We start from the raw sequence: 15,389 nt of genomic DNA, 5'->3' as shown, positions 1-15,389 counted from the left end.
CTCCTAGCTTGGGAGCTATTGGACTGATGATTACTAGGATAGTCATTTTTATTTAGAGATGGCTCCTAGTAGATTGCTCATGCTCCAGTGGATGGCCATAGAGCCACCTCTTTGTAGACAGCAGTAACTGGACTAAGTGTGTCGAGGAAAGAGGACATGACATTGGGAGAGAGAAATGGTAGGGACTCTGGGAGGAATTGAAGTAGGAAGTCAGGGTAGATGTGATCGAAATACATTGTATTCATGTATGAAATTCTCAATAAATAAAATATTACACGAAAGAAGCAGGGATGGATAGGGAGACAGAGGAGAGAGAAAGACACACAGAGAGAGGAATTCACTGCTCACAAAAATATGAGAGCAAAGGTCTGGAAACTATAGGAGAGGAGGGATATTAGGAGCATACCAGTGGCCACAGGAAGGAGGGCTCAGGGGCATGCAAAGCTGTATTTTCTAATTGGTATCTCCATGGAGATGATGAACACAATAAATTCCCCCAGGGAGTCTGGCATCAGAGAGAAACTACAGTCTGTCTCCTAGAGTGAGAAACATGTATACCTTCCAAGTTAAACGTATGGGAAGGAGTACCACCCAAATCCTCCAGCAGTCATCTTGTGTTTATGGTCTTTCCCTTCTGTATCAGTATCCTTCCTGTCTCCTGTGGTCACTGGTAGAATTTGCTGCATCTTAATAGCAGGCTGTGGTCACAGTTCATAGTCACTAAAGGACATTGACATTTGATCCACTCAAGTCTACTAATCCATTCCCTGGATGTAGACAACTGAGATATCATTTCAGAGCCTAACAAGGTATGGATAATTAAGTCTTAGGAGACCTGTGTTCTCAGCAATTATTACAGGATGAACTCCGCCCCTACTTTCCAGCATTTTAGAAGTCTGAGCACTTATAGTTAAATTGGCTTTTCTCCCCCAGAGCCTGATGTGAGGAACAAGCAAGCAAGCCCAATGTACTGCTTGTTATGTGGCTATCTTAATTTGCTTTCTCTTGCTGTCATAAGACACCATGACCAGAACAACCCAGGAAATAAAGGGGCTACTTGCTTATATTTCCACATTACAGGCCGTCATTGAGGGAAGCCAGGGCAGGAACTTGAGGCAGGAACCTGAAGGTACCATGCTATCCATGCTAGAACATGCAGGGATGCTGCTGTACTGGTTGCTCCTCCTGGCTTGCTCAGTTTTTTATTATACAACCAGAGCCACCTCCCCAGGGTGGCACCACTCCTTGCAGGCTGGCCCCTCCCATGCCAATTGTTACTCAAGAAAATTTCTCCACAGACTTGCCTATGGCCAATCCGATGGAGACATTTTCTCAATTGAGGTTCTCTTACTTGTGGCAGAGAAAAAACTAACTAGCACAGTGATGTTGAGCATTTCCTGTAGGAAAGATGCTATTATCTCTTCCCAATTCTGAAGGAGAATTATAGGAATTGACAGACCAGAGGGCTGCAGGATTTCTTATGTGAGTCCTGAGAGTGACAAAGGGGAGTCCTGGCCCTGGATATGATGCCAGAGCCACAGGATAGACATCAGCGGCTGAGCAGCTGGCTCAGGATGCAGACTGCTTGTCCCCCAGTGAATGAGAACTGAAGCTGGATGCCTGGAACTTTGTAAAAGCCAGGCAGGTGAATTCGTGGCTTGGAATCCCGACACTCTGGAGATAGAGACAAGGGATACCTGGGGCAAGCTGGCTAGCTGCACTTGCCAATTGGTGAACTCCGGGTTTAGCATAAACTGCTGCCTTGATAGAGAACAACTTAGACCACCAACATTAACTTTGGCCCTTCACATACACATGTGCACATGCACTCACACAAATGTGCACGCACATGCACATATATAACACATGCAAAGTAAAATAGACAGTAGGTATCAATATGGCTCCTAGCTATATCATCAGTAAGTATATTATTAATGACCACAGCTATTTACAAAATATTATCACTTGCAAAATTTTCAAGAGCTTCCTTTTTTCTTTCTTCTACCTTTGAGGATCATATGTCTTTCAATTCTTTTATAGCTGAGAACTGTACATCTTTCTTTCCTGCTATTAAATATCAAAGAAAAAATTTGCCTCATAGTGAGTTTTAGTGTACAAATGTTCTGCCCTTTCCCCCCATACCCTTGCTGCTTCCATTTTTGTTCCATTGGCATTTAAAAATAAATGGGCACTATTTGGGCCTAAAGGCACTGTGTTTCCAACATCTATTTCACTGGGCAGGAATGTGCAATAAAAGTGCTGCATAAAAGCTTGGGTTCCTCGATAAAAACACAAGAAGACAATTGACTTTTATTTAATGTCCACCTTGAGGTTGGGGAATTTCACAGTTATTGGAACCAGTCTTTCTCATCGCAATTCTTTCTTAGCAACAGATGGTCGAGTGTGTTTATTTCTTACTTCCTCCAAGATACCCAAGGTCACAAAGGACATATTTCAATGTATCACAGTGCTGAGGTGAATATGCAACACCTAGAACAGTGGTTCCCAACCTTAAAGCTGCAACCCTTTAATACAGTTCCTCATGTTGTGCTAACCCCTAAGCATAAAATTATTTTTGCTGCCACTTAATAACTTTGCTACTGTTATGAATCATAATTTAAATATCTGATCTACATGAATCTAATAGGTGACCACCAAAGGGGTCACAACCCACAGGTTGAGAACCACTGACCTAGACCATCATGGGCCAGATGACTCAGATGTAGGTTCACTAGGGAAGTGTTGACTTGTGGCCTCGATTGACTCCACTTTGAGAGATGATAAATTCTGAATCTCCGGAAATGGCTTACCAGGTAAAGTGTTTGCTATGTAAGTTAGAGGGCTGGAATGTGGATCTGGATCTGCCCGCACCCATGGAAATGCTGGGTTGGTGTGGTAGTCCACTGGCAGCTCAGCATTCTCTCAGGAGGTACAGATATAACCCTGAGAGCAAGCTGGCTAGCTACACTACCTAAGTAGTGGGGTTTAGGTGAAAGATCCCACCTCAATAGATAAGGTATGGAACAATTGAGGAAGACATCCATATCAACCTCTGGCACACACCCAAGTGAACCCACATAAATGTTAATATGCATATCCAGGAACATGCACATGCATGCACACACACACACACACACACACACACACACACATGGGCACTCACACACAAACAGGCAGGAACACATACATACACATGCACACAACCAAAATAAAATAATAAACCGCCATAAAGTAGAGGCTACACTGTAAATGTATATATTTCTTAATGAGTCTGCCTCCAAATGGTCTCTGTTTAAAATGCTAATACATGTACCCACCTAAATGCAGTGTCCTTACTAAAGTGTGTGTGTTAGTGTGTGTATGTGTGTGTGTGTGTGTGTGTGTGTGTGTGTGTGTGTGTGTATTTTACTCTTCAGACACTGAAAGCATATTTCTTACTACAGGGAATTATAAGAAGTTACTTAAAAATCTACAAATATGATTATTAGATAACTTTCCCATCCTTACTCATTTGCCAGAAAGCATCAATGCAGGCTGGAGAGAAGGTTCAGTGGATGACTAGACTCATGATCAACCATGAATTCCTGAGTTCAGATCCTGCAGTCATGTTTTAAAATCTGGGCATGGGTGGATGGGTGCTTGTAATCTCTGTATTTTGGGAGGCAGAGTCAGGAGGATTTTTTGGGGCTTCCTGGGTGACAGTCTAGCTCCTTATTTCAAAGGAATAATAAAGAATGAAAGAACAGGATACCCAGCATCCTCATCGGGCTTTTGCACAAAGAGGCATGTTCAACCACACACACACACAACACACACACACATTGCATACATATGCACATTATATAATGCATACATACATACACATATACACACATTATATACATACATATATACATGCATTCACACATGAATTCATGCACACATACAGAAATGCACACAAAAGCCTCACCAGACAGGACCTCTGCTTTGCCTCTTGTAACCTTTCAGAGCTTTTTACCTTCAGAACTCTTCCTTAGCTTCTAATTACCAGAAAGAGGAGGAGGAGGGGTATGGGGAGAGAGGGGGAGAGGAGCAAAAGGACAAAGCAAGAGAGCAAGAGAAAAGACCTTGTCTTAACAACAACAATAAAAACAACAAGCAACAACACAAAAGGAACAAAAAACACCAGAAGGAATGATCCCTCTATAGAAACTACAAGCTCCATTGTTTTTTCCAACAAACCTTGCAAGGAAGGGTGTGAGGATTTTTTGCAAGTATAGGCTCCTTTCCACATTATTGGCATTTACCATTAGAAAAAAAAATTCTGCATCAGAATATGTCTGCCAACTGGCTTACCATAGTCTTGGTAACACGTTCCTCAAAGCAGAGTTGACTTTGAAGGTGTTTGTTTGAAGCCTCCCCTATCAGAGCTGGCACACATGTAGATAATTCAGAAAGCTCAAAGAACTAACTGTGTAGGTTAGCTGTCATGCGTGAAAGAAGGATGACCTTCGGTGTCCAGCTGGGAGGTAAGTGAAAGAACTTCAACACTGACAGCAGGTCACTGAGTCAAAGGGAGGAGTGACAGCTAACAGAGGAGGTGGATAAGAAGCTGCACTGGGGCAGGACAAAGGCTCAGTGGTTGACACACTTCCTGATAAGCCTGAAATTCTGAGTTTGGTCCCCGGAAAGTATATGGTGTGAAGAAAGAGCAAACTTCTTCTTTCTGTCCTATGACTTCCCTGTGTGTGCCTTGGAACATTGGCACATGTATACAATAAGAAAGGCACTCACTTGCTGATCTTCTGCATGATGCTCAGTGAAGTTGAGCTAAGGAGGCAGACACCAGGTAGTCACCATGTAGTCACCAGGCAGTCACCAGGTTGCACTTGTGTGGCTGATTTTTACTCAGGCCACACAGATACAGAAGGCTTACATTAGCATCAATGCCGGATTCTCTTCTTGCTATGTACTCAGGAAAAGAAATATGCCAGCTAAGCTAGCAGTTAACTGTGCGGTGCGAGCAGTTCTAGCCAAGAGCCCTTAAGCCTGAAGCAGAGGAATCCTCACATTTCCTACTTTCTCTTTCCTAGACATGATGATCATGTTAAGTAGAGAAGAAGTAGCAGGCAGCTACTCCAGTTACTTTATTGGTTAAATGATCATAGGTTTAGGGTGAAATGTGGCCCTTGGTCGTTGGGACAGGGCAATAGCACACACTTCACTGTCCTAAGCTAACACATCCTACCACACTGCTTGTGTGTCCTGGTTCCTTTCTGTTACTGAGCAAAAGTAACTTAGGAGAGGAAAGGGTTTTTATGGCTTACACTTCTAGGTCACCATCCATCACTGAGGGAAGTCAGGGCAGGTGAGACCTTGAAACAGAAACCATAGGGAACACTGCGTGCTGGTTTATTCAGTGGCTCCTGCTAAGCTAGCTTTCCTACATAGCTCAGAAGCACCTGACCAGGGAATGGAACTACCTATGGTGAGCTGGGTCTTTCTGCATCAGTGAATGATGAGGATAGCCCCTCTTCCATCCTCACAGGCCTTTGTGAGCTAGGCAATTAGATCAGGTTACTCCAGGCTACTGTGTCAAGTAGACAAAGATAAATAGGACTGATGAATCATTCAGAATGTGTATCAATAAGAAGTTATCATTTTTATTCTTTCTTTCTTTTTTATTTTTTGAGACAGGGTCTTCTGTGAATTCCTGATGGGTCTGGAACTCTCTATGTTGACAGGCTCACCTTGAGCTTACAGAGGTGTTCCTGGCTCTGTATCTTAAGTACTGGATGAAAAGTGTGTACCACCATACCTGGCTCTAGAAATTTGGTGATTTTTGAAGTCACAGATATGCTGGGCCTGTGTGTTACCTTGACTGTTACAGTAGGTTATTCTTCATATCATGTACCATCTGGATATAGTACCTTTATTCCCCTTGGGCTTTTTTAATAGTCAAAGGAGTTTGGTTTCTTAGAGGTCTGGAACTCACCAAGTAGGCCAGCCTAGTTGTCCATTGGGCCCCAGGGTGATATCTGTCTCTGCCCCATCAGTGTTCATATTTTAGAGATGAATGTGCAGTGTCCCCCATAGGTTTAGATGGTTTGAACCAAGCTGTTGCCAATGTTGTCAAGTTGGAGAACCTCTAGGAAGTAGAGCATTGCTGGAGGATGTAGGTCACAGCAGGGAGACTGAGGTTTCTGATCCAAGCCCCTGTTCCTCTTCATGCTCTGCTTCCTAACTCTGGATGCAAGGGCCAAGCCCTGCTCATGCTTCATGCTTCATGCTTTTGCACCATGTATTTGACCTCAGATTCAGAATAACCCTGATTCCTTTAACTAGTTCCTTGTCAGGTAGTTTGTCAGCAGCAAGAAAAGGAACTAAGTATGCTAATTGTTCACAAAATGTCAATTTATTAAGTTCCTGCTCCCAAGGAGTCTATTTCTTACTCTTCTTCCCGAAATTCTAAAACATGCTCAGTTCAGATTGTACTAGACTACAGAGTAGCCAGGCAGTGGCAGCACACGCCTTTAATTCCAGCACTTGGGAGGCAGAGGCAGGCAGATTTCTGAGTTGGAGACCAGCCTGGTCTACAAAGTAAGTTCCAAGATAGCCAGGGCTACACAGAGAAACCCTGTCCCCCCCCCCAAAAAAAAGAAGAAGAAGAAGAAGAAGAAGGAAGAGGAGGAGGAGGAGGAAGAGGAGGAGTGCAAAATAATTCTGCTAAAAGACTTAACAAACCTGAATCAACTTAACACACATTCTACATTTTGTTGTGTTCTCTCCTAGCACCTCTCTAAGGGAAGTAGGACTAGCCTCAAAATAGTTACTACTTTTGTTTATTGACAAAGTACCCAACAAAAGCCACTTAAGGATTAAATCATAAAATTTGGCTCACTGTATAAGAGTGCATTCCATCCTGGTCAGGAAAGCACATGGGCAGTTGTGTGAGACAGATGGTCATGTTGCATCTACAGAGAGATCAGGATGCAGAGAGATAAGGCTGGTGTTCATCTTGCTTCTTTCTTTTCATCAGCAAGGTGGGTTTCCTCACTTCAATATATCTGGAAACTCTAACAGACATGCCCAGAGATTATTAGTCTTCTGGATAATTCTGGATCCTGTGAAGCTAGTCAGCGATATTAAACAGAAGAAGTTTGTCATAACCATAACAAGGAAGGGCTATATCCCAAGTTGTATCTGGAAAGAGACATCTGAGGCCTTAGCTTTTGAGCTAATCCTTACTACTGCACTATGGGTGTGAGTGTTGAAGCTGGAGAGACATTAATAACACAGTGTGCTTATTAAGGTGTGTCATGGTATACAGTTTCTTATCTGATGCTCGCCTGAAGTACTATGGGTAAGTGTATATTGTAGGAAGCATAGAAATTAACAGTAGATCCCATCAAGAATTTTGTTGGTATTTGAATTCTTAAAGCGCCTTTCCGCCATAGCTACACCTTCTTTCCCACAAAATTTAATGCTGTAATTCCATTTCCAATATGGCCAGTTGTTGCCTTTCTCTTGAATTTCCACCAAAACTTAACAGCAGATAACTGTAGCCACTTAATGGGTAGCGTGGATATCATTGAGATCCAGAGGGACTATTGATTTGTACCTAAACCTCTATTCATCAATAGGAAAAATGGAGAGACAGAAACTCTCTCTCTCTCTCTCTCTCTCTCTCTCTCTCTCTCTCTCTCTCTCTCTCTCTCTCTCTCTCTCTGCATGTGTGTGTGTGTGTGTGTGTGTGTGTGTGTGTGTGTGTGTTCATGTTCGAGCCAGAGGATGACCTTGGTGTCATTCCTCTTGGACACTACCTGAGAATGGATCTCTTACTAGCCTGGAGCTCCCCCAAATGATCTAAACTGGATGTCCATCAAGCCCAAGGATCTCGCCCCTTTCCAGCTCCCCAGCACTGCCATTACAAAAGAACACCACAGCCATTGGGTTTTGGTTTTTTTTTTCAAGAGTGCTGGTCCTTATGTTTGCAAGCCAAGTACCTTGTAGACTTAGCTATTATCTCCTCAGGCCCCAAGCACATCTTGAAGCATAGCAAAACAGAGAGTGTCGTGCAGGATGGTGAGGGTCATAACCACACAGGGAGGAGCCAGGCACAACAGGCAACAAACCTACTTCCTAGGCGACAGCATGTATGCCTGATTTCACACATTGGAATCCTCTCTCTGACTGCAGACCTGCGAAACCCCAGTGCACACTGAGCACAGAAATCTAATCTACATTCTGGGCTTTGTTTTATGAGATAAATAAAATGGTGAACTTCTCATTTTAAGGAAAAGGAAAAACAAGGTCCTGAGTTGGTACATTCATTTTCTAGAGTCTCCCATGTAGCCTCTCTCCACATTAAAAGAAGCCTTTCCCATTATCAATGGCCACTAAACATAAATATGGAGGATATTGAGCTGTCTCGTATCTTCAAAGTTGCACCAACTTAAGAATTCAGCAGTCAAATTTCTAATGAAAAAAATTGGGATAGCATTTGAAATGTATATAAAGAAAATATCTAATAAAAAAATAAAATAAAAAAGAATTCAGCAATCTAAAGATCCATATCCAAATAATACATATTTGGTAAAAATAGTAATTTTTTTGACATTCAAGGTATTTTATACAAGCTTGTACTCCAACATTTAACTTCAGATACTCCACAAAATAAAATATGGAAAAGAAACCTAAGCTGGATTTATTTGTGGTATTGCTTTTTTTAAAAGGGGTCTATGAAATGTATTACACAGATGGGTTTAGAAATTATATATTACAAGTTTGTAAGACTGGAAATAAGGACTGGTAAAAATGATTAATCTTTTTTTCTTGATGTATGGTGTGTGTGTGTGTGTGTGAGAGAGAGAGAGAGTGAGAGAGAGAGAGAGAGAGAGAGAGAGAGAGAGAGAGGGAGGGAGAGAGAGAGAGAGATGTATATGTGTATCTAAGTGTGTGTTTGTGTGCATGAGGTAGGTGGAATGGAGAAGACCTTGGGTGTTGGTCCTTGCTTTCCACCTTATTTGAGACAAAATCCCTTTGAGATTCACTGCTGTGTATGCTAAATTAGCTGCTCCACAGGCTCCCACCGATCCTCTTGACTTCGCCCCCCTTCTCACCATAGAAGCATTGGCTCACACCTGTATGCTGTCATGCCTGGCTTTATGTGGCTTTGGGTTTCAAATGTGGGTCCTCAGGATAGCAGAGCAAGTGTTTTAGCCTCAAACTCATTTCCCCAGCCAACACTAACCATTCTGCTCTTAAAGAATTATGTCAGTGATTAGTACATTCATTTTAAATGCTCATTCCATGTAGAAAATATAAAGACATCTTTAGTTTCTTGGGGTGTAGCCACTAACTTTGCATCCATATTATCTAAGCAAGACAGTGGCAGCTGTGGTTGTACTTCTTTATGACGTCCTTTTGCCCACATGGTATTTTCTGTCTTCCTCCCCTGCAGGATGAGTGGAATTCTACACACACGCATACCATACCCATAAATGTCGTTCTGCATTCTGCTGTGGGGGAGTAGGAACACTTGGGATTTACTTGTTAACATTCAGGAGACTCTTTTGCACTCTGTGTGGAAAAATCAGTTTCGCCACTGAATGCATAGCTGTCTTCTCATTCAACGGGAGCCTCTTCATACAGCAAGTTTCCTGATGCAGAATTTGCACAAGCCTGCCTAGGGAGAAATTTATGTGGCTTTCTACTCACATACCAATGGCCCCAGAGTGAATAAGATTCAGTGATTCCAATTGGGCCAGCACCTTTCGATCTGTTTGGAAATGCTTTTGCATCCCTGTGAGGGAATTAGAGCAGCACAGTTTCCGGGCAGCATCGAGTGGAAATTCCTGCAAAATTTTATGCTGAATTAAAAATATATATCATCAAGGGGAAAAAAACAAAAAGCCCCAGCTCTGCGGAGCCAGTTTCTAGTTCCACGAGGCTTTTAGCGCTCCATTCTCAGGATCCCTTGACTATTGTGCAGATGGGCAGAGATTCGGATAAGAACATCCAAGTCACACCCAGCCCATGGACTGCTCCTGTTTCCACGGTTAAATGTGCTCTCTTCCAAGGAAGGAACTTGTCTCCTCTAAGGAAATACGTTGGTGCACAGTTGGGCCCAGTTCAGAAGCAGCTAAGTTTCCCAGCCAGCGTTTTGTTGTGCTTGTTCTCGGGGAAAGCTTGTCACTGAAGTTAAGATAGTGAGCAGGGTGGGTCCCATTCATCATAGCAGAATGGGGAATGGGAGGCCAGGCAAAATATGTCTGTTCTTAAGGTGTCCTGTTTATCTCCCCCATGCATCAGACAAATGGGCTGTAATGCCTCTGCCAAAGTCAACATGAAAAGACTTCCCTGGCTAAAGACTAGATCAAGAGCCCTGACCACTTTACAGTAGCACTAGCTACCAATGCTAATGAACTGGCTGAAAATTATGGGATGTCAATGTGGTCAAAAGAATAAGGCTTTGGATTTGTTTTACCGAGCAACAGTGGTCCCAGCAGCTCAGACCCAAGTGTCACAGCTAAGGACCATGTTCTTAGAGTCTTAGCTGGGACATCTTGCTCGTGCGTTACGTCTCCATATGGTATAAATCTATGAAAAACAAAAATGCAGGACTAGAGAGTAAGTTAGAGGAGGAAAGTATGGCATGAATTGAGCCACACACGAAAGCACTTACTGGCCAATTACTCGTTATCTACTGTAATGTGGTGTAATGTAGCTGTAATGACAGTTATGTGAGCAGCTGGGGAGAAAAGGAAGGTTGTTTGAAAAAGAATCAGAACCTTTGACTTATGAAAGCAAAGACAAGTGTGTGTGTGTGTGTGTGTGTGTGTGTGTATACCTGCATGTGCACACTTATGTGCATGCACCTGAGTGTGTGTTAATATCTATGCAGAAACTAGAGGAAAACTTCAGGTTTGAAGTTCTTGAATCAGAGTCTCTCACTGGCCTGTGGCTCTCACATAGTAAGCTAGATTGGCCAGGGAGTCCCAGGATTTGTCAGCCTCCTCAGCACTGTGATCATGGACTGTCACTACCATTCCCAAGTGAACAAACAAACAAACAACGACGACGACGACAACAACAACAAAATCCATAGGTTTTGGATTTTGAACTCGGGTCCTTATGCAAGCACTTTATGAACTGTGCCATCTCCATGGCCTTCATGCACATAATTTTTTTTTCATAAAGCAGGGAGAGTCTAATCAGAGACAGCCTCGATTTGAGTTTTCCAAATGATTAGACCTACATGGTAGAAGGAAAGAACCAAGCCCTGGCATTGTCCTCCGCTTCAACAAGTGTAAGATGACACATGCATACCCACATACTAAATAAGTAAAGTATAATAAAGGCTTCAGGCTCAGCTAATATACATTAGAGCTAATTACATCTCAGTAAGTATACATTTGTTCTTACAGATTTCTGTTTGTAATAGATTCCTGTCCAGCATTTGGAAAAATAAGTGATTCAGTATCGGGTAGGGAGAGTGAGGAAAGGTTGCTTAAGGTCACTTAGAAGGAAGTGACCGTGCTCACACCAATGCTCACTGCTCTGCCCAAGCCTGGGCTCCTGGGAATCATTGGCTCATCCGTATCACATTTGGGAAACAGATGATGTACTGGGAGAGGCTTGGGAATCTGCGCCCTCCTCATCAAATAGGAAAGGAAAGGAAACTAACACAGGGTGTAAAGCAACATGGGGCCACTTCATGCTCTGTGATTTCTTTTCTTTGCTTTCTCTTTTTATTTTCCCAGGCAAACAGAAGTTTGAGAAATGAGAATTCTAAATAGGTACCATCAGGGAATAAATGACAGAATGCTCCCATCACATACAAAATGCTTTTCTCTATGACCAGACTCATAAAGGTTATTTTAACTTGATTTTCTTAGCAGTGGTTTAAAGGGTGCCCTAAAGCCTCTATTTCAAGCTGCAGCTCCAAAAAGCTATTGCTTTTGAATAACCCTCGAGTTGTGCCAAATATTACTATTCCCAGTAATATTACTAATATTCCCAGTATTACTAAAGGGTCTGCATTGCATGAGATGGTCTTAACAATTTCCTGTCTAGCCTTGCTTTTCCTTTACCTTAAAAAATTTTTTTAAAGTATAAAGCCAAAAAAAGAACTGGAGAGAGATGAATAGGCTTTTATTTTTTCTTGATCTAGTGACTTCTGCAAAGAACTTCTAATTACACAGGAGTAGTAACTCAGCAAGATATGCTGAGACAGTTATATTATTAAGTTAGTAGAAGTAAAAAACCAACATGGGTTTATTTTCATTGTACGTGGTATGTGTGTGTGTGTATTTCCTGTATGTATTCAAATTCACATATGTGTGCAGTCAACCACAGGTTCTGTTCCTTTCCACCTCGTTTTTGAGACATGGTTTCTCACTGCACTTGAAGTACACAGTTCAGCTAGCCAGGTTGGTTAGTGGATTAGAGGAAACCCCAGTGTTTATTACCTGGATATGGAATCACAAGCACGAACCATAGTTGGAGTTTTTTTTTGTTTTTTTTAATGTGATTTCTCAGATTTAAACTCTAGAACCTATGCTTGTATGATAATCACTTTCCCAACAAAACCGTCTCCCCAACCCCTTCTCAAACCTTAGGCTAAAGGGATGCATTTAAGCCATGTGGGTGTACATACACAATCTAAGGAGTGAAATGTGGCTCTGACCTTCTATGCTGATGGTGAAGTGTGTTCCGAGAAATGAATTCTAAGATGAGTCTGTCGTCCTGTGTCAACGAGGAAGGATGCCATCACAACCACACACTGTGGTATCACCAAGAGAAAATCTTAGCAGACCATTGTCGCATAGACTATTGTGTACTCAAAGGACTTTATATGGGGCATATTTGAAAACTTACAATGAGCCATGGATCAGGCAGTTCTAAGAACAATATCAAAACTATATGATTTATGTTAGAGTTGATCAACACCATGGGGAAAACATCTGCTCTCCTGTCCTGTACAAACAAAATGAAGCACTGGCAGGTAGTGCCGATCAGGTTTGCCTCACAGCCCTGGGAATCTAGTGGTTCTTTTCTCTCAGGCCTTCTTCCCGTCTTCCCTCTCTTCCTCCTTCTCCCTCCCTCCCTCTCCCTCTCCCTCTCTCCCTCTCCCCCCTCCCTCTCCCCCTCTCCCTCTCCCTCTCTCCCTCTCCCCCTCTCCCTCTCCCCCTCTCCCTCTCCCTCTCCCTCTCCCTCTCCCTCTCCCTCTCCCTCTCCCTCTCCCTCTCCCTCTCCCTCTCCCTCTCCCTCTCCCTCTCCCTCTCTCTCTCTCCAGACCTTAACTCCTTCACTGATAAAATAGAGTAGTCCCTCGTAGACTCTGCATGGCAAAGGCATTCTTGGAGAAGTCCTTAGAAGAAGTCTGCATTCTTACTTGGAATATTTTCTCTAAATGTCAGTGAAGTCAAGTAAAAGGGGCTGCTGTGCTCAGGTCAATTAGAAGGGACTGCTATAATCGGGTCAGTGAACCTTGCTCACCCCCACTCCCCCACCTAACCACAGCCCCTTAAGTAAGCCATCTAACCTTTCACTAACTCAGCTTTCTCATCTTCCAAGTAGATGTAATGATATTCCTAAAGTACATTAAAATGATTAATAGATGAGAGAGTTCTTCAATGAGCTCTGTTCAATTTTAAGCTATTAATAATTTAAGAGTTGAAAATATGGGGGGCAGCTTTGCCTTTCCCAGCTGCCTCTTAATTTTGTTTCCTTTATCCCTTCTATTTTTCTGTCATCCATGTGTATGCACATGTGTGCATTATATGCATGCTGTTTTACATATCTATTAAATATAGAAACTACAAAAGGTAGAAAACATGAGATACTCACTCAACTCACTTCATATGATTATTTCTTGTTGTTTATGTCTCCTTGCAAACTATGTAACTTTGGAGGGTTTTTGGAGGGGGATATTTTCTTTATTTACATTTCAAATGTTATCCCCCTTCCTTGTTTTCCTCCATCCTAGAAATACCCTATCACATCCTCCCTTCCCCTGCTTCTATGAGGGTGCTCCTCCACCTCCCTGCCTTCAATTCCCTTACACTGGAGCATCTATTGAGCCTCCACAGGACCAAGGACCTCTCCTTCCATTGTTGCATGACAAGGCAATCCTCTGCTACATATGCAGCTTGAGACATGTGTACTCCTTTGCTGATGGTTTAGTCCCTAGAAGTTATGGAGGGTTTGGTTGGTTGATATTGTTGTTCTTCCTATGGGGTTGCAAACCTTCAACTTCTTAAGTCTCTTCTCTAACTCCTCTATTAGGGACCCAGCACTCAGTCCAATGGTTGGCTGCTAACATCCGCCTCTCTATGTTTTTTTTTTTTTAATGGCTGAAAGTTCTCCATAATATATATAGACCACATCTTCTTTCCCCATTCCTTTACTATTGGACATTGAAGTGAGTCCCATAGTTTAGCTGCCATAGTTCATCAATAAACATTGATGCTCAGGCATTCTTCTTGGTAGAATTATGACCTTTGAACCCTTGAGGAGGAGCCCATGTCAGTGTCATATATGCAGAGTTGAGATACACATGGCGTCCACCTGGCCCATTGTAAGTATTCTATCCTTTAGAAAATGAACTGACAGATATGAACTCTGTACTGAGTAGCAACTTTATTTGTAAATGAATGAGAGCATGAGAAATGTGAGGCATAACCACGTACCACAAGGTATCACGTACTCTAGGAGCAAGACATGCATGTGTGAAATATTTGTGCATTAAAGTGGGAGGTTTTTAAGGGACAAAGTGAATGATGTGGAGTGTATGATTTCAAAGAGGTTGATGATACATGAGGAAACATCCTGAGTGGATTGGGATGGAGATCCGGAAAGTAGATGACGTGTCTGTCCCCAATAACAGGGAATCACAAAACAGCATTTAACAACAACATAAGTTATACGTTAGTGTCACAAGTGGAAGTGGGTATCACTTTGGGCACCCTTGGGGATGTATTAGTTACCTGTCTCTGTGCTGCCTCAAAACACCTAGCGAAAACAACACAAGGAAGGCTTTATTTGGGCTCACAGTTTGAAGATACAAACTATCCTAGAAAAGGTGGTAGGTGTCAATCAAATCCCTAAAACTGACCAGATTCACCAGTCCCCGCCCTGCCAGCATTAGCATTAAAAAGCTGAGAATCTCCCTCCAGCAAAGTGAAGCCAAGCTGCAAAGAAGACCTCCCTATCTGTCCCCCAAGACAAGCAAAGCTACAAAGACTCAGACTAGACTAGCTGCCTGGAAAAACGCAGAAACCAGCCCAGCTTCTTCGAAGAGGTGTAGAACAACCGAGGTACCTGAGGGAGAGACTCTCCAACCTACTGAGCTGCCTGCAGGCTGCACTGCTCCAGGCTCCTAGTCTTGTGAGCTGGGATGAGCT

The 15,389-nt window shown here is 42.7% G+C and overlaps 1 protein-coding gene across 21 annotated transcripts in view; it reads left to right on the top strand.

Moving 5' to 3' along the window:
• The window catches only part of Nckap5 (NCK-associated protein 5), a 917,161-nt gene that overhangs the window by 556,193 nt on the left and 345,579 nt on the right, over nucleotides 1–15,389 (top strand). The gene's annotated exons all lie outside the window — the stretch shown is intronic.

Source organism: Mus musculus, chromosome 1 (assembly GCF_000001635.26).
Source record: "Mus musculus strain C57BL/6J chromosome 1, GRCm38.p6 C57BL/6J".
NCBI lineage: Eukaryota > Metazoa > Chordata > Mammalia > Rodentia > Muridae > Mus > Mus musculus.
Note: the sequence above shows the minus strand (reverse complement) of the source record. Positions and strands in the feature narration are given on the sequence as shown.